Genomic DNA, 20,606 nt, shown 5'->3' with positions numbered 1-20,606 from the left:
ATCACAAATTATACATAAAATCTAAAACTGCAGCTAGCTTGTAAACCTGTCATCTAAAGTGTTTTACAGTTACTGGCATCTCAAGCTGTGTGATAGTGGAAAGTGCAAGTGGGAAAAAAAGCTTTTACAGGAGCCATTACGTTTAAGAGGTTTCCACCATATACTAAAATTACCATTATTTACTTCAGCTAAAACTCTTCTGGCTGCCCTGTTTATTTGGAGTTGTTGTTTTGATTTTTTTTCTCACCTTCTTTTTTTTTTTTTGGAAATCTGAATCATAAGGGTTTGTTTAAGCATCCAATTAGGACTTTTCGGTAAGGGGCATGGGAAATTTTGCATGTTGACTTGTTTAGTGCTTTCTACTGAATTGATAGCAGCCTGGTATTCACTTATACATGCACATTACATTCCTGTAAAAATAGCTCCAGAATTCCAGATCTGCACGTAGATGTCACTCTATCATACTTGTGAAAGTAGCTTTTGTAAAATTGAGGTCCTTGCACACTGGCTTAAAAAAAATCGCTGCTTCTACAGGAGTTTTGTGTTCTGCCTGTAGAAGCAGCTCTGTGTCCATGCACATTAGGACGATTATGGGCATATTTTAATCTCAGCGTTTAGAGGCAGGAAAAAAATCCTTCTGTTATGCATTTTTAGAGCAGTCTTCTGGAAAAAAAATTCTACATGCTTCTGAACGCTTCTAAACGTCTGTATAAAAATGCTCTATATGAATGTTTTCTTCTACCAATATAATTGCTGCTTTTTTAAGCCCAGTGTGCATGCTGGGAGTAGATATTTCAAAAGTATTGCCAAGTTCTTATCACTTTAATCCCTTCCTCACCCAGCTCCGGGTCCCTTTAACTGGGTCTTTATGCCAGGGGGGCTGTCACAGTGGTCACATCATTGGGAACATGGTGGATTTGATTTAAATCAAGTCGATTTTAAATCATGATTTAAGTCACTAGTAAAGGCTTGATTTAAATCATAATTTTTAAGAAGCAACTGTCATCTCTGTCCCGCAGCTGCTGCTCCTCTGACCCACTGTTGACTCACCGACAGTCCCATTCACTTTAATGGGATGGCTGGTGACGCGGCAGTGACACAACAAGGTGAGGGATGTGGCGGCAGCAGGTGAGTGGATGCCCGCTAACAGGCGCTTCCATGATGGATCTGAAATTACAGTTGCTCTTTAAATGTAAGGACTTCTTTTTGCTGGTAGTTAGTATGCAATTGTGCGAATGCATCAATGCAGTGCATGTTATCTCAACTTGCAGGGCTTGGATTAATTGAATGAGTTTACCAGAAATGTAAATATTGCAGAACATACATATATGGAGAATATATATATATATATAAATATATATATATATTACATAACTAAGCTCCATTTCATCCTAAATAAACTGAATTATTAATATATCTTAAAAAGAAAACTATCTTTAGATAGATTTTACTCCAAAAGCATTTTAATAAAATAAATTTGATAAAAACTGAAATATTATGATTTAAATAAAAAAAAAATTCAGTTTTTTTTTTTTTTTTGTAAATCATTAATTTGTATGCACACTGATTGAGAGCCAGTCCCACCAATGTCTCCTGATCATTAGTAGAAACCAAGAGCTATGTTTGCACAGAAAGCTCGCCTCTGCCACCTATTGAGATATATGCATACCCCACAATTTTCTTAGATGGGAATGAGGGACACCTACTAGAAAAAGTACGGTATGTAGGCATAGGACACACACCCTTGCCACACCCCCTTTAAAGGAGAATTATACAAAGAAATGGAAGGTTAAACTTAAGTGTTTTTTTTTTTTTAACCTCTACTTTTCTTTTATATTGGCTTTTGGTATTTACAAATTTACAGTTTAGAAATTGGATGAAAGGTTTAGCACTGGGAAACACTTTTGAATAGATAAAAAGTTCATTTTATATACAGCTATCAAGATCAGATTGAAAATGAGGGACAAATGAGGAGGAACAGAGGGAATTTGTTCAAAAAGAGGGACAGTTCCTCGAAATCAGGGAGAGTTAGGAGCTATGTATATGTGCAGTCTGTGGACGTTAAGTCCTGGTTCACATATCTCCAATGACAGACATTGCATGTGATTTGCAGCACACTGCTCTGAAAATCACATACGATGTCTGTGCGATGCAAATTCAGCCATACAGATTGTATGGCTGAATTTGCATTGCATTCGGACCAAAGTCGCACAGGACACTTTTTGGGTCCACTCCAGAATCGAAACACATGGGTGTTCATACCTATGCGATTCGATTGATGTCCGAACTGACAGTTCACACTGCAAAATGATCTTGGGGTGTCGTTAACCTTGTATTGACACCCCCAGAGATTCGCATATGGCAGTGTGAACTGCCTGCGAATTGAATTGCTATGCAGGAACCCCCAGTGGATTCGCAGGGTTCCAGCATCGCATATATGTGAACCGGCACTAAAGCTTACTCTCTTTTCCACCCCACATATGCATCCCATGGTACAACAGACACATGTCGAATACGAAATGTTGGGGTAACAAACACTTTTAGGCCTTTGAATAGTAACCCACATTAAAGCGCCTGCCACTTTAACATGAAATTTTGATTTTTTTTAAGCTTTAAAGGATAAGTTTACCTTTACAAAAAAATAAATACACTTTTTTTGCAGGTAATAAAAATTTTTTTTTTTTTTTTTTTTTTTTTTAGGAACCTGTAAAGCATTTCATCTGTGATCAGCAGATTACTGGTGTAATGCCATGGTCCTGCAGAGACTGTCTGTGTAGCTGTCTGCCCATACCTTCGATACAGGCAGGCAGTTACACTCACTGACAGGAAGCTCAATGAACTGCCTAGAGCAAAACCGAACCTTGGCAGCCCAGATGTTTTAGAACTACATTTCCCATGGTGCTCCACTACCAGGGCCGCTGATAGGGCAGTACAACCAGCCCTGCTGTACCGGGCAGCTTTAAAGTTAACTTCTGCCTAAATAAATAGAAAGCCTTTAAAACCCAACCCCTGCTCCAATTTGCTTACCAGGGCGTATAAATATATTTTCCTGGGCCCCATGAGGTCAACAGAGGGGCCCAGGAGGAGATAGCAGAGGAGGGACTTTATTTCCATTTTCGGGGCGTAGGCACACTAACCTTGCCGCATGCTGCACTGTATGAATAAGTAGTTCCGGCCGCCCACTGCCTACTATGTCTTTCCTGGCGGAGTGATTCATTTGTACATCACTGTCCCTCAGTAAATGCTGTGGAATGAGGAAGAGACTGATGAGAGATGGATGAGAGGGCTCAGCAGTGCACAGACAAGCGGCACGCACAGCACACAGTGACACTGACAGACTTCTATGGAAGGAAGGTACAGCTCCCAGACTCCCTGACTGTGTGCTTATAATCATATTCATTATAATGATCACAGCACAGCATGTACTTTATGGCTCTGGCTCTGTGTCATATGGCTGTTGGGTGCTGACTTTGTTAACTTATGGCAATACTGATTGTAACACAGTACAGCCTTAACAAAGTCAACACCCAACAGCCATGTGACACAGAGCCAGAGCCATAAAGTACATGCCGTGCTGTGATCATCATAATGAAAATGATTATAAGCATGAGTTGCTAGTTCACACTTGTGTTTGGAGTAAGAACGTGCAGCTGAGCCATGTTTTTACCCCCCACTACCACCGCTCCCCTTAAATAGCCTTTCAACCAAGCTTTTCAGTTAGGTCCACCTGTCAGCTTTACATGCGGATCTGATTGAATGTTCCATGTAGGTCTACGGGGGTTTGGATGTAAATGGACTTGTGTCCATTTACACCCTCCTTCCTCCGGGTTTGCGGAGGTCTAGAAAAAAAAATGGAATATTTTTCCAGACCTAAATGTGATAGATCAAAGCTAGCATGATGTAAAAATGGATATGAGTGCATTTACATCTGGCCACCCATAGAGACATTACAAGTCATTCATAGACAGGGCTATTGATTGGCATGATTTTGGGGCCCGACTCCATTGTGGATCAGTTCGGGCTAGGCACTTCAAGGTCCTATGGGTCCCGGGTTCTGACTCTCAAGAGGTTCAGGACTTCCTGATGCTATGGTCCTCAACAGACATTACCCCATTAGAAAAACAGTTGAGGGTTCTCGGTGCAGGGCCACTGATAAGCCAATACATCAGCTTAGCAGGGAGGGCCCAGGCAGCCTCGCAAACAAAATGCACCCCCCCTCATTCCACTCCTACTAGCTTAGGGGGTGTTATATACTACATGCAATTCCAGTTCCCCTTTCCTAATTATGGGATGGTGGAGGCGGAGCAGTTGAGGGACTTTTTTCTTAAATTTCGGGCGCATGCACATTCCCGCACCTGCTCCACATGTTGCTGGGTGCTGTGCTAAAGTCCCGGATGTCTGCCACTGTGGCTGCCCATTGCCTACCCTGGTGGAGTGATCTTCCTCCGCTCAGGTCCCCACTCAGAAGCCGAGATCTAGAGGCTTATGTGAGGTGGGTGGCAGCAGCAGTGGCAAGGAGAGACAGCTTACAGTGAGCAGAGGGAGCCACACTATATTGTGGATGGAGCACATGTAACCTGCAGGTTTAGTACGTTTCCTAAGTAAATTAATAACTTTTTTTCCCCACAGTTTTTTATTTTTAATTGTACTGCGGCATGGAGAATGGGCCCTAATTAAATAAGAATTGTAATATAAGACCCACCTAAATTAGTTTTGCAAATTTTAGCTAAAATTGCAGAATGTATTGAAGCCACTGCATCATGTGCCAGTAAAGCAGCTAGCATTTTCAAAAGCAATGGTCAGCAATGGCTGATTACAAATTTTTATAATCACTGTATTACTTTAAGAGACCCTGTCATGTAACAAAATACCCGTGTGATAAGGTTCTGATGGCAGTAAAAATTTTCCACAACGTAAAAGAGCAATGCATGTTGTGAGCCTATAGATCTCCATCTTCTGCTAGTTATACTGACTTCACTGTATGCTTTGTACACAGATCAGTGATCTGGCTATTTCGTCTCACTGCAAAGCAAGGAGAAAAACCAGACTGTTCTGTTAGTAAAAGCAGCACATATTACATATAAGACAGGGTCTGGGGTGGTCCCAGGGGCGGAGTTTAGGGTGGGGCTAAAGGGGACCCCGTCAGGTAGGCTGTACGGGGCCCCATGATTTCTATCAGCGCCCCTGTCCACTACACTGCAGAGTGCATGAGCATCATGGGAAATGTAGTTCTCAAACATCTGGAGGTGCCAAGGTTCACCCTCACTGGCCTAGAGTGATCAGCAGCGCTCTGGTAGTTAATTAAAGCAGAGTTCCGCCTTCTCCTCCACCCCCTCCAAAAATGAAAAGTCAACAGCTACACATACTGTAGCTGCTGACTTTTAATATTAGGACACTTACCTGTCCAGTGATGTCGGCACCGCAGCCGATGTTTCCATTGGCTGTTGGGTGCTGCCGCCGACATTGCCGGCAAGGGAACCCGGCAGTGAAGCCTTGCGGCTTTTGGGTGGAACTCCGCTTTAAGAACTACAAGCCAACAGCCACAAAGGCTGTACTGGGCATCAGGGGGGTTCGGGAGCCAGTCAGTTTTAACATGTTACACCCTGAATGTGGGTCTAACATGTTTCAAAAGTTGAATTTATTCTTTAATTATGCTTGGCAAATGTCCTATGTGTATTGAGTTTCTTTTTTTTCCCCAATACAATAACATTACAATACATTTAACAAATACAACTACAAAGCTAAGGTTACTTTGAAACACCCATCTACCACAAGGTTTGCAGTTAGACCAATTTCACACGGCTTCAGCTTTTATAGGAGCAGTGTGAACAGCAAGCTTTGTCAAAGCATTTGCAGATCTTTTTAGCAAGCTGTGTTGATGCTTTTAAAGTACCATTTAACTCCAGTTTGGAAAAGTTATATACAGATCCTGATGGGAGTGCTGATTGCTGCTTTAATCAAGCTAGCAGGCTTTAACACTTCTTGAAGCTTGTGGAAAGCATGCTAGCAGCTTGTTTAAAGTGACTATCAGCACTTCCAATAGGATCTGTGTATTATTGATCGATCGATATAGTTTTTTTACCGCCGATACCGATATTTTGGTCATTGGATATCGGTATCGGCCGATATTGTCGGACATTAAACAAAATGACATCACTTCCGGGTACTCGGCGGCCCCGAATTCAAAGAAATGGAGACCTGGTCAGACGGCAGCGGTGCAGATGGAGACCTGGTCAGACGGTGGCGGTGAAGGTAGGATGCCCGGGTCTCCCGGTGGGAGAGGAGACCCGGGCGAGCCGTGGGAGGGGGCGGACATCCCCTCCTGCTCCTTGGAATGACAGCTTAGCGCCTTCTCAGCCGCATCGATTGTCATTACAAGAGAGCCGACCGTCGGCTATGGACACCGGTACCGGGGTGATGCCTCTAGCTGCAGGCATCACCCGGTACAAGCACTTTCCTGAAATATCGGCAATATCACTAAATCGAAAGGCCGATTCTGATATATCGGGCAAAGTGCATATCGGCCCTCGATATATTGGCTTTGCCGATAATTGGTCGATCACTACTACTGTGTATATTATTTCCAAACAGGAGCTGAGGGGCACTTTTAAGGCTTTGAGAGAAAGCTGCTCAAAGTTTTCCAAAACCTTTCTGAAAGTTTTTTATAGACTTTATGTTCACACTGCTGTTATACAAGCTAAAGCTCGTGTGAAACAGAACTTAGGGAGCGCTGTGATAGACTTTTTATGGAGGCTTTGGAGGTGCAGTGAAGCAACAGGAAAGCAACATAAGGAATAATTTCTGAAGCAAAGCAGCACAAACTCAATAGTGTGTATAGGACTGTAAGGTATTTAGTGAGAGATGCTTTGATTGGCATGCCGAGTGCTTCAAAAACACGGGTCAAATGCAACATTTTGAAGCAAGTGTTAATGAGGCCTAATTGACTTCATATGCAGATTGAAGCTCATCCCTTTGATTAGTAGTTCAACGGAAAAACAAGTTACTGTGTATCTCTCATTCTTTCTAAACACAGTGTCAGAAGGTCAGTTTTGCAGAGGCTCTAATAGATGCTGTGTTTACGCAGTTGTTATTTTTACATGCTGGGGGAAAAGCGACAGTGGAGAAAGGAGGCAGGGTGTGCACATGTGCAGCACATCCAATGTCCACAACTGGCTAAGGTAGACTGTCTATTAATAATTCAAAATCACTTTAAATGCCCAACACTTTCTCTGTAAGATAAAATGATGCGCACATCCTGCATTCAGATATGTCAGTCTATGGAGCAGCAAGAATAACTGCAGGAAACTCAGTAGTCACAGTTAACTCTTTTTATATTGCCTGACATTTTAAACTGCTAAAAACACAAGCGTAACATATAACTTCTCGCTTACTTCTTGTTTTCAGAGCAGCAGAATTTTAATCCTCTACCGCAGAACAGCAGAACAACATTCAGCTATGCTCTAATAAATACTTCACACAGAGACCATGATTCTACCGTATAGTAGAGCGTAAAAGTCCATGTTAAATTGCCACTACGATGTGATATACCTTTTTCTACCATATTTAAAAAAAAAATATATATATATATATATATATATATATATATATATATATATATTTATATATATATACACACATACAGTTGTGCTCATAAGTTTAAATACCCTGGCAGAATGTATGATTTCTTGTCCATTTTTCAGAGAATATGAATGATAACACAAATACTTGTCTTTCACTCATGGTTAGTGTTTGGCTGAAGCCATTTCATTATCAATCAACTGTGTTTACTCTTTTTAAATCATAATGACAACGGGAACTACCAAAATGACCCTAATCAAAATGTACATACCCTGGTGATTTTGGCCTGATAACATGCACACAAGTTGACACAAATGGGTTTGAATGGCTATTAACTCAGCTTTAATTCTTCTGGGAAGGCTGTCTACAAGGTTTAGGAGTGTGTTTATGGCACATTTGTGAGGTCAGGCACTGATGTTGGATGTGCCAGGCTCACAGTCTCCGCTCTAATGCCCCATACACACGTGCAGATTATCTGCAGACTTTTGTCTGCAGACTTACCAAAACCATATAATATGAGGTCAAACCTAAACACTTTCAATTTGTATGCAATCCGGCAGGCCCTTGCACTACATAGAAAAGGTAAGTCTGCAGACAAAAGTCTGCAGATAATCTTCACGTGTGTATGGGGCATAAGTCATCCTAAAGGTGTTCTATTGGGTTTAGGTCACCCCAAGCTCATATATCCATGTCTTTATGGACCTTGCTTTGTGCATTGGTGCGCAGGCATGTCGGAACAGGAAGGGGTCATCCCCAAACTATTCCCACAAAGTTGGGAGCGTGAATTTGGCCAAAATGTCTTGGTATGCTGACACCCTGAAGAGGAAGTAAACTTATTTTCCTGACTTTTACCTATAGGTAAGCCTATATTAAGGCTTACATATTGGTAGTGTAAATATCTTTTAAACGTGCAGCATTTAGGAGATATCTACATTACATGCAGCCAGTGACATCATTGGCGCATGCACTCTGAGGGAACGGCCACCTGTGTGCCATTAGATGTGGGCAGCTCAGGCGAGATCCAGTGCTGGAGTATGAGTCTACGTGCCCGAAAGAGAGACCTAGTTGCTGAATTTGTCCTGAATAGTATTTTCAAGTACTCCTAATATGCATTGTTTAGGGTGCATTGGTACATCTATTTGTAGTGCCGTGTTAATGGCAGCAACCGTAGTGTTTCAATAACGGTGAAGCTTCGGGCATCTCCACAGTAAGTGAATCAAATCCCCCACCTCTCTTTCGCACCTCCCACACAAGTTATCCGACCATTGTCCCATATTATGGAGCCTATATGGAGTATAATGAGCCCTAAGAAGTATATACAGCTGTGACACTTGTTGCAAAACATTCAATGAACCCATTCTAATGGATTCCATTGCTTCTTTCCATTGCTCTACCAATATCTCATCGATATCCTTCTCCCATTAATCACATGCCTTATTAGGGAACTTTTCTAGATACACTCCTAATAGGGTGGCATAACAGCTATCTATAAAGCCCCTAGTGGAGCCAAATTGTTCCATGAGAGAGAAGACCGAAGTAGGTGGAAGCCCCATATGTTCCATTGATTTCTGAGCCTTTATGGCTTGTTTCAGCTGCAGATAGTAGAATAACATGTTCGTGGGGATACCAAATTTAACTTGTAATTGCTCAAAGGATAATAAAGCTCCATTATCGAAGAAATGTTTGAGACGTATCACTCCCAGGGTGCGCCATCTGTTGTAGTTTAAAAAGTTCAGGGTATGTATAATTATCCCATATCAGGCTATAGACAGTATAACCTGTTACTTTTTATAGTTGTTTAGCTTTCTCCCAACACCCGCGTGTAATTTAATCTCAGTATACATACAACTGTTCTGTGAAGCCCTTTGAGGTTTGTTAGAGAACTTTAGTGAACAAACAGCATCATGAAGGCCAGTGAACACACCAGACAGGTCAGGGATAAAGTTGTGGAGAAGTTTTAAAGCAGTGTTAGGATAAAAAAAAAAATATCCCAAGCATTGAACATCTCACGGAGCACTGTTCAATCCATCATCTGAAAATAGAAAGAGTATGGCACAACTGAAAACCTACCAGGACTTGACCTTCCACCAAACTGACAAGCCGGGCAAGGAGAGCATTAATCAGAGAAGCATCCAAGAGGCCCATGGTAACTCTGGAGGATCTGCAGAGATCCACAGCTCAGGTGGGAGAATCTGTCCACAAGACAACTCATAGTTGTGCACTACACAAATCTGGCCTTTATGGAAGAGTGGGAAGAAGAAAGCCATTGTTGAAAGAAAGCCATAAATAAGTCCCGTTTGCAGCTTCCGAGAAGCCATGTGGGGGAACACAGCAAACATGTGGAAGAAGGTGCTCTGGTCAGATGAGACCAAAATTGAACTATTAGGCCTAAAAGCAAATAGCTATGTGTGCCAGAAAACGAACACTGCACATCACCCTGAACACACCGCCCCCATCGTAGTGGCAGCATTATGTTGTGGGGATGCTTTTCTTCAGCAGGGACAGGGAAGCTGGTCAGAGTTGATGGGAAGATGGATGGAGCCAAATACAGGGCATTCTTAGAAGAAAACCTGTTAGAGTCTGCAAAAGACTTAAGACTGGGGAGGAGGTTCACCTTCCAGCAGGACAACGACCCTAAACATACAGCCAGAGCTACAGTGGAATGGTTTACATCAAAGCATACAGTATTCATGTGTTAGAATGACCCAGTCAAAGTCCAGAGCTAAATCCAACTGAGAATCTGTGGCAAGACTAGAAAATTGCTGTTCACATACACTCTCCGTCTAATCTGACAGAGCTTGAGCTATTTTGCAATGAAGAATGGGCAAAACTTTCACTCTCTAGATGTGCAAACTGGTAGAGACATATCCAAAAAGACTTGCAGCTGTAATTGCAGAGAAAGGTGGTTCTACAAAGTATTGATTTAGGGGGGCTGAATACAAATGCACCTCACACTTTTCACATATTTATTTGCAAAACACTTTAAAAACCATTTATCATTTTCCTTTAACTTCACAATTAAGTGCCAGGTCCTCGTAGATTTGCAGTGGTCTGATACTCCTTCCATTTCAATATTATCGCTTGCACAGTGCTCCTTGGGATGTTTAAAGCTTGGGAAATCTTTTTGTATCCAAATCCGGCTTTAAACTTCTCCACAACAGTATCTCGGACCTGCCTGGTGTGTTCCTTGTTCTTCGTGATGCTCTCTGCGCTTTAAACGGACCTCTGAGACTATCACAGTGCAGTGCATTTATACGGAGACTTGATTACATGCAGGTGGATTCTATTTATCATCATTAGTCATTTAGGTCAACATTGGATCATTCAGAGATCCTCACTGAACTTCTGGAGAGTTTGCTGCACTGAAAGTAAAGGGGCTGAATAATTTTGCACGCCCAATTTTTCAGTTTTTTATTTGTTAACAAAGTTTGAAATATCCAATAAATTTCGTTCCACTTCATGATTGTGTCCCACTTGTTGTTGATTCTTCACCAAAAATTACAGTTTTATATCTTTATGTTTGAAGCCTGAAACATAAAGGCAAAAGGTCGCAAAGTTCAAGGGGGCCGAATACTTTCGCAAGGCACTGTGTATATATATATATATATATATATATATATATATATATATATATATATATATATATGGATTTTAATATGACAAAATGTTGAAAATTCCAAGGCACTGTATAATAGAAACATTTATTTATTTTATGGGTGGATTTGCCATGTTTTTTACAATGGGACTTCTTATAATGGTAGCTTTAACAGTACTAAACTGGCTAAAGCCATTATAAGAATGCAAGCAGTGGACTGCTCTGGGTAATCCAAATGCCAAGTCTCTTATTACATCAGGCAAAATATTACTTTTAGCACATCTAGGTTTTTGTTGCAAAAGGTAGTATACAATTTAGTAGTAAAATGTCTTTTTTTTTTTTTTCTATATTAGAATAAAAAACAGATCATGTTTGGTAAAAAATATGAATTAGTGTATGTAAATTTTTCATATTTCATATTTCCCCAAAAGGTGGAGCTCTAGTCTCTTTTTTATGTATACCATACTAAACCTTACTTTCTATGTTTTTAGCTCTAAATTTCTAAATCTCAAATAAAACAGCTGAAGGTGTGAGTGACTTTCTCCCTTCCTCCTTGGTCTTGTTCAAATAGCGCTATATAATGTGCAAATCATTGAGTTTTTTATTTAGCAAACACAAAACTCTTTACAAAGGACTGTACTGGGTGCACCATGTGTAATACAGTATATTTTTTGTAAGAAAAATAACATTTTTAATCAGTAATATAAAAAGAGATCAATCATAGCAGTTTAAGGAATTGTAAACCTAAAAAATTAACTGACTTTAGACCGGGGGTCAGCAACCTGTAGATCATGGCCAGGTGATTGGTAGATCGCGGTTTGGGCTTTCTGACCCGGCTTTCCAGAGCATCAAACAGAGTGCAATTCAGAGGGGTTACTTGTAAATTAGGAGCTGTAGTAGGGAGCAAGAGCTGCATAAGCTGATGCCTCCTCTGTAGTGCCAGCTCCTGTCCCATGCAGAGTGATACCAACTGCACTCCATCTCTTATCCCAGCTAGCAGTCTCCAGAGTGGTACCTGCAGCAGGAAAGAAGAGATCTTCAGGTCAGTGTGAAGCATTACACTGGGCATAATAGTAAAGGCCTGCTTTCACACTGATGTGCTGCGGTTTACCCACACTGCCGATGTAGTGTGAGTTTACCTGCAGCTTTCCTGCTGGTTTCCTGCACTTAACCACAGACTTCAATTATATCCTGCGGGTTTGGTGCACTTTGGTGCTCTGAATGCAGGAGTTTTGGTGCTCTTTCAGAAAGTGCACCACACCTGCAGGATATACTGTAATACAAGTCGATGGCAAAGTACAGCTAACCCAGAAAACTTGCAGGTGCACTGCTCTAAACCCGCGGTGTTGGTAAACCACAGCACATTAGTGTGGAAGCAGCTTTTTAGGGGGCTCAGAACTGCTGTAAGGGTTAATTTGCATTTGCAGTTTGGGGGGTAAAACCCTGTAGTTAAGACGTGTTTTTATCACTCCCGCTCCAACCGCACCCCTTTTAACTGTATTGGCCGGTGGTGTACACATGTCGCAGCCGCAGCAGGAGTTACACGCCCTGTCATGGTTGGTGGATGTAGCATCTGCCAAGCACTACCCATTCAAGTGAGTAAAGCCGCTCTGCCAGTGCCCTGCAATTTTGTGCAGTACAGCAAACAACTGGTTAAAGCAGGCAGTATTGTGTTGCTTTTTCACCACCTTTCACCCCACAGAAATATGCAGTTTTACTTGAATGGGCCCCGATTGGCAGGCTGTAGCAACAACCAAAAGCATCAGTCAAAAGCCTTCACTTCTGCTGCTGCATGTGTACACTTTTGGCTGCTGCCTCAGCAGCTAAAGAGGGTAAGGATTGGGGCAGTAAAACCGCAACTCAACCACAGGGTTTTACCTCCCTGCTGGTGATCTTTGACTTCTCCCGTATTGTTCAGGTAGATCTCCACCTCTTTAAGGTTGCCTACCCCTGCCTTAGAGGATTATAGTTTCCCTTTTAAATAATACAAACATCAGGTTACCTTTTGGACATGGTAACAGAATTCTCCTCCCCTGCAATTGGCTCACTCTGATTCTATTTTTCCTGAAAGGCATATGCATGTTACATATGTACAGTATCTCACAAAAGTGAGTACACCCCTCACATTTTTGTAAATATTTTATTATATTTTTTTCATGTGACAACACTAAAGAAATGACACTTGTCACATGAAAAGATATAATAAAATATATGCCTTCAGAAATGCACAATTTTCTGTACAATTATAATTGTACTTATTCATTAAAGGGGACCCTTTTAGGGCCCGATTACATTCTGTGATTTGGATTTGCGGGCAAAATCGTCATGATTCTGCCTGCAATTCCAAATTACGGCAAAGCACACAACTTGTATTTCAGTGTTATTATTTTTAATGGCACCCCATATGATGTCCAATTCTGCTGTGATTGTCGCAAGACAGAATCGTGTGGCAAAAACAAGCTTTTAAAAATCATAATATGCTTGTCACCCAAAAAAGAAGCAGGAGCTTCTTTAGGTAACAAATGCACATAAGGCAGCTCATTGAATTTATTAGGCTACCCTATGTGCAAAATGTGGAATTGCAGGAAAACTGCGCAACAAAAACAGTGAATGGCTCGGTAACAGGGCCATAAAGCTGAACTCCATGCATTTTTTTTTTTTTTTTAAATCAGAAAAATGTTTATTGTAAAAACCAATAGATACATATCTGAAAGATGTGAACATACAGTTATATATTTTGATGCAGTACTAGATATAAACAGGTGATTAGGAAGAAAAAGAAAAGTATATATCTGTACAAACACTTTCCCTCAACTTGAAAATCAAGCTCTCAAAGAATGGAATATACTCACGTAAGATGTACACATTAACTTATCCTATGTAGCTATGAAAGATGTTGATTGCGTCCCAGAACTCTGGGACCTTTCAAAAAAGGAGACCAAAAAGAAATGTTTAAGAGAAAAAGAAAACCACACATGACCTCCATTACCACAATCATAAAAGGACTATAATCCTCTGAGCCAATCAAACCCATTTTCAGTCAGTACCCTGGATTAAGCCTAACCCTGGAAAATTCTGTCCCCCACCAACTGGTGTAGTGCTAGACCCGGAACATCCAGCCATGGTTGCCACATAGATTGACATTTTTGGGGAACATTTCTATGTTGATAAGTTAAATTCTTACCAATTAGCATATTGTTTACTTGTCCTATCCACTGTCCCCTGGTGGGCACCTGAGGAGCAATCCAGCACTGAACAATAAGCTTGCGAGCTGTATATAATACCGGTAGAACCGCTACATGAGCTTGCAGAGTAGGAGGTTTCTCCTCCAAGGCACCTAACAGGCAGGTACCAGGGTCCCCTGGGAGTCTAAACATTTACACCTGAGATATTGTGTCAATAACCTTGGTCCAATATTGAGTAAGCTTGGGGCATCTCCAAAGCATTTGGACAAGGTCACCATGATCTCATGCACATTTTGGACAGAAAGGCGTAGGCCTGCGCCCCCACTTATATAATTGGACTGGAGTCTGGTATGCCCTATGAAGTAGGTAGAGATGGGAGAGTTTATGTGAAGCCGATACTAAAACAATCGGGGCAGAGGCTAAGCATTTCTCCCATTTTTCCCCATTAATCACACCCAGGTCCTTTTCTCACCCTTTCCTACATGGTAAGGCTGAGGGTTCCTGTAATGCAGAGAGAAGGATCCAGTAAATTCTAGAGATCATGCCTTTTTGTCTTTCACCTGAATGATATCCTGTATGACAGGGTGATAAGTTAGACACAGTTTAGAAAAACGAGACTGAGAATGAAGAGCATGTTTCAATGAGACATTTTGTTATCCGCGTTCAAGGCCAATCATTTCTCAAGTAATCACCCTGTTACCGATTACATGTGAGTGGCCACGATACAGCTGCCCATATATGGATTGAAATTTGACTGGTTCAGCTGGGACCTGCTAAGATTTGATCCATTTATGAGCAGGCTGAGTGTACCCAAGTTGATCCATCAATTGACTTGGGTACAGCCAGCATTTTCGATTTTTTACATGCGATTATTGCCGGCAGCTATAGCCGCTAATAATAATCACTGTGTTCTTCCAGCCAGGAAGGCTCCCCACATCCCCCCACCGGCAAAACAAAATAGTGCTGCGGGAGGGATTCCCCCGTTAACACTGACTGTTGATTGACTGTGGATTGAAACAATCAAATCATCAAATCATTTATGAGCTGCTTTAGCTGTGGAAGCTGGCAGCATCCCATTGCTTTCAAGCCTGCAGCTAATCACCAGGAACCCTTGCTGAGTCTCCCTCATGCAAGCACTAACGGCCCTATTCACAAGTGTGCTGGATTGCCAGAAAAAAAAAGTGGGTAAAAAGCTCAAAGAAAACAAAACTCAATGAGCTGTAAATTTTTTTTTTTTTTTTTTTTTGCATATTAACATTTTTTGTAATTATGGTAGTTAGTCACCATTTTGTGACAAACATCATTTTAAAGCTTGGTATAGTTGGTATTTGTTCATTCAGCACAGTCATTGTTAAATATTTAAGTGTACCAGAACGGTTAAAGATACTATTATGTTTGTAAGGGCCCTTTCACACGGGCGCTCCGTAAGTCCGCAAATCATCCTATTTTTTTGCGGATGATTTACGGACATTATGTATGTCAATGGGATTGCGGATGTCAGCGGATGACCATTCGCTGACATCCAATTTCCTTCCTTTCAGTTCTGTTCCGTTTTTTGGAACGGAACAGAACAATATTTTTCCTCCGTTAAAAAAACGTAAAGAAAGAAAAATCGGATGTCAGCGGTGTCATCTGCTGACATCCGCAATGCCCATAGACTTACATTATGTCCGTATATCATCTGCAAACGGATGGGATGATATGCGGACATACAGAGCGGATGACACAAATGTCATCCGCTCCGTGAAAAAAAAACAAAAAGGACCGGAGCGGAGCCAAAAAACTGAATGGCCGTGTGAAAGAGCCCTAACTGTTAAAATCAATTTGATTGTTTGTTTTTTTTTCCTCAAAAATTAAATCCACTTGAGCTCCAGACCATTTCTGTCACTTTTTGTTTACACGTAACAATCAGTATTTTTTGCTAGAAAATGTCTTAGAACCCCCAAACATTATACATTTTTTTGCAGAGTCTATAGAGAATAAATTGGTAGGTTTCGCTAATTTTTTATGTCACACAGTATTTGCGCAGCGTTTTTTTAAACGCAATTTTTAGGAAAAAATACAATTTTATGAAAAGTAATGCAAAAAAAAAAAACCACAATACATAGCTCAACTTTTTTGCAAAATCTAAAAGACAATGTTATGTCAAGTAAATAGATACCAAACATGTCATGCTTTTAAAGTTACATAGACTTGTGAAACGGCGACAAACTATATAAATTTTACTATCCATAGGTGATGCCTTACAGGTTACCATTTTAGATTTAAAGAGGAGGTCTTGTGCTAGAATTGTGGAATTGTTGCCCCTGATCTGACGTTTGCGGTGATACCTCACATGTGTGGGAAGATTGCTGTTTGTGCACGTGCATTCACCTTTTTCGAGGCAGTTAAATGTTTTATTTTATTTATTTTTTTTAACGGTTTCTTTACATTTTTTTTTTATTGCATTATTTGCTGTCACAAGGAATGTAAACATCCCTTGTGACAGCAATAAACACGTGACCGGTACTCTTTATGGAGGGACTAGGGATCAAAAAGACCCCAAATCCCTCCTCTGCACTTAGAAGCATTCAAAACACCAAGATTGGCATTTTTAAATGCATTTATTTGTTTGAAAATGCTGCTGATGACATCCGGGTAAATTTGTAGCGATTGCAGGTCATTGCTTCCAGGTTACCGCTATGGAGATCCGATCCCAGCTTTGTTCGGTTGTCCGGCCAGCTGGCGGACGCGACGACTGGTTGCTCAGGTCTTTCGGTGGGACGGGAGAGCCCAAGCGAGCCGCGGAAGGCAGCGAGGGAGGATTTTCCCTCACACTGCTTGTAACAGCAGTTGGGTAGCTAATTAGCTGCTCTGATTGCTCTTACAAGTGAGCCGACCGCCGGCTCTAACAAACGGTACCGTGATGATGCCTGCTGCGGTATTATCTCGATAAAACCACTTGAAGTCAAGCGTCGTAGCAGTACGTTGATTGGCGACAAGTGGTTCTAAAACAGTTGCACAATTATCATGCAACATAAAAATTGTACAGTAACTGTCATCATTTTGAACAATTTCATAATTTTATTCTTTTTGCTTGCAGTTTTCTCTTTTGTTTATTGACAAACACAGCTCCTGATTCTTTTTACTCATTGGGTTATACATATTTACATAGTAGTTGAGGTTGAATAAATACTGCAGTCCGTCCAGTTCAGTCTGTGCAAGTATGTGTTTGTCAGTGATGTATTCATTTCCCATAACCCTGAATGTTGTGACCTTTGAGATGCACGTCAAAGAGTCTTTTAAAGTAGCTATACTCCCCGCAGTTACCACCAATTGTGTAAGAGAGTTCCACAATCTTACTGCCCTTACAGTGAAAGACCCCTTACGCAGGTTAAACCGCCTCTCCTCTAATCTCATTGTTAGAACCCACGATTTGCCATAGGACTAGAAGCACAATCTCTTAGAAGCCTCGGTAAATCGGGATGTTACCAAGCTTCTCATTTTTTGAGAAAGAGTAAATGGCCTTCTCTGGAGACATTAATGGATGAAGGAGGTGCTTTTAGACTTTTTTTTTGGAATGCACTTTAACTCTATTATTTCTTAAGATCAATCCCTAACCCTCAGAAGTATAGCCGCCAATTAACGGCTTTTTAAGAATATTGTTCGAACTCAGGGAATATATCTCATGTGTTAGCTAAAATATATAATTTGATAAATATACCTGAGGTAGAATATCAATTGCCCTATTTCGATAAATGGGAAAGGGAGTTATCTTGTGCCTTCTCCACGGAGCAGAGACAGCATATGATTAGTCTTGTTTTTAAATCGTCTATATGTACTAAATACCAAGAACTAAATTTTTAATTTTTGACAAGGTGATATTATACACCATATAAATTACACAAAATAGCGATAAATTACTCTATGTCCTAAATTATCAGACTACTGGAAAAAAGTTAGAGAGATAATGCAAAAGTTTTCAGAAGTGGAGATACCAGAAGATCCGACCTTTTTTCTTTTACAATTGAGTGGGATTCCAGGGAAGAGATATAGAGGATCTTTATTATGCCATATGGCAAATGCAGCCAGATCTTGTATCCCTCTCAGAAACAAGGGACTCCAACAATAGAGTGTTGGATACGCAAAGTAGAGGAAATAAACAAAATGGAAGACTCTGTCTTGACAGCCCAACATAAAAGAGCAAAATATATAGAAACATGGGGAGCTTGGAATTTGTTTATGATATCAAATCATGGGATAGATATATTGGAAGAAGATATGATAGACTCTTGAGCAGTAAAAGGATAACTTGGCAGGAAAGGGAGGAGATAATCCTTTAACCCTTTTCTATTCACCTTTTCCCCCTTTCCCCCCATCCCTTTTCCCTTTTCCCTTTTTTTTTTTTTTTTATATATAAATAATTTTCCTTTTTTTTTTTTTTTTTTTTTGTTGGGGGTTGATTTGTGTTATTTAGAAATAGGGATGATAGGGTGAGAATTTATAGATATATAGATATATATATTTATAAATACCACCAAAAGAAAGCTCTATTTGTGGGGGAAAAAAAGTACACCAATTTTATTTAGGTACATGCGGCACGACTGCGCAATTGTCCGTTAAGGAAACGCAGTGCCGAATCGCCTGGTCATTAGGGGGTTAATTTTCTTGAGCAGTGTGTGTATGTATGTATATATATATATATATATATGTGTGTGTGTATATATATATATACACTGAACAAAATGATAAACGCAACACTTTTGTTTTTGCCCCAATTTTTTATGAGCTGAACTCAGAGATCTAAGCCCCCGTTCACACTAAGGCGACCTGTGAGGCGACCTGGTCGCCTCACAGGTCGCCGTAGGTCGCCTCCTATAGGGAAGCTGCGGACCCGTTCTAATAGGAGCGACACAAGTCGCTCCGACTTAGAAAAAGGGTCTGGAGCTTCTTTGGGGCGACCAGGAGGCGACCGCCATAGACTTCAATGTTATGAAGTCCGTGGCGGCCGCTCCAAGGTCGCGGCGCGCTGCTCGCACCGCGACCTCGGAGGTCGCGGTGCGAAGTAGCGTCGCCCCTATGTGAACGGGGGCTAAGACTTTTTCTATGTAAACAAAAGGCCTTTTTCTTTCAAATATTGTTCACAAATCTGGCTAAATCTGTGTTAGTGAGCACATCTCATTTGCCAAGATAATCCAACAACCTCACAGGTGTGGCATATCAAGATGCTGATTAGACAGCACGATTATTGCACAGGTGTGCCTTAGGCTGGTCACAATGAAAGGCCACTCTAAGGCCCCTTTCACACTATCCGTCCGTCGGACGGATTCCGTTTTTCTCAGCAGCAGGATGACAGCTGTGTCTCCGCGCTGTGTGCGGAGACACAGCTGTCAGTTCCCCATGCATCTCTATGGGGGAAATCGGATGGGAACGGACCGTCGGTCCGTTCTCATCCGATCCCATCCGATCTGATCCGCTGGACAGATGGAAAATAGGGTTTCCATCCATCCAGATTTGACGGATCGGATCGGATGTCAGCGGACATGTCTCCGCTGACATCCGATCCCCCATAGAGATGCATGGTGGGACCGTTCAGATCGCCCAAAAAAACGGACAGGTGGATCTGAACAGTCCGCCTGTGTGAAAGGGGCCTAAAATGTGCAGTTTTATTACACAGCACAATCCCACAGATGTCGCAAGTTTTGAGGGAGCGTACAGTTGGCATGCTGACTGTAGGAATGTCCATTAGAGCTGTTGCCAATGAATTGAATGTTCATTTCTCTACCATAAGCTGTCTCCAAAGGCGTTTCAGAGAATTTGGCAGTGCATCCAACTGGCCTCACAGCCACAGGCCACGTGTAACCACACCAGCCCAGGACCTCCATATCTAGCATCTTCACCTCCAAGATTGTCTGAGACCAGCCACCTAGACAGCTGCTGCAGCAATTGGTTTGCATGACCAAAGAATTTCTGCACAAACTGTCAGAAACCGTCTCAGGGAAGCTCATCTGCATGCTCATCATCTTCATTGGGGTCTCGACCTGACTGCAGTTCGTCATCATAACCAACTTGAGTGCGCAAATGCTCACATTTGATGGTGTCTGGCACTTTGGAGAGTTGTTTTCTTCACGGATGAGTCCCGGTTTTCACTGTACAGGGCAGATGGCAGACCGTGTGTATGGCATCGTATGGGTGAGCGGTTTGCTGATGTCATTGTTGTGGATCGAGTGGTCCATGCTGGCGGTGGGATTATGGTATGGGCAGGCGTA

At 41.5% G+C, this 20,606-nt stretch overlaps 1 protein-coding gene across 4 annotated transcripts in view; it reads left to right on the top strand.

Annotated features, from left to right (window-relative positions):
* RFX3 (regulatory factor X3) overlaps positions 1 to 20,606 on the top strand; it is a 518,367-nt gene that overhangs the window by 216,300 nt on the left and 281,461 nt on the right. The gene's annotated exons all lie outside the window — the stretch shown is intronic.

The sequence above is a fragment of the Pelophylax lessonae genome, assembly GCF_965119305.1.
Source record: "Pelophylax lessonae genome assembly, chromosome: 1".
NCBI classification, from domain to species: Eukaryota; Metazoa; Chordata; class Amphibia; order Anura; family Ranidae; genus Pelophylax; species Pelophylax lessonae.
The sequence above is the reverse complement of the archived record's forward strand: the minus strand, read 5'-3'. Positions and strand labels throughout refer to the sequence as shown.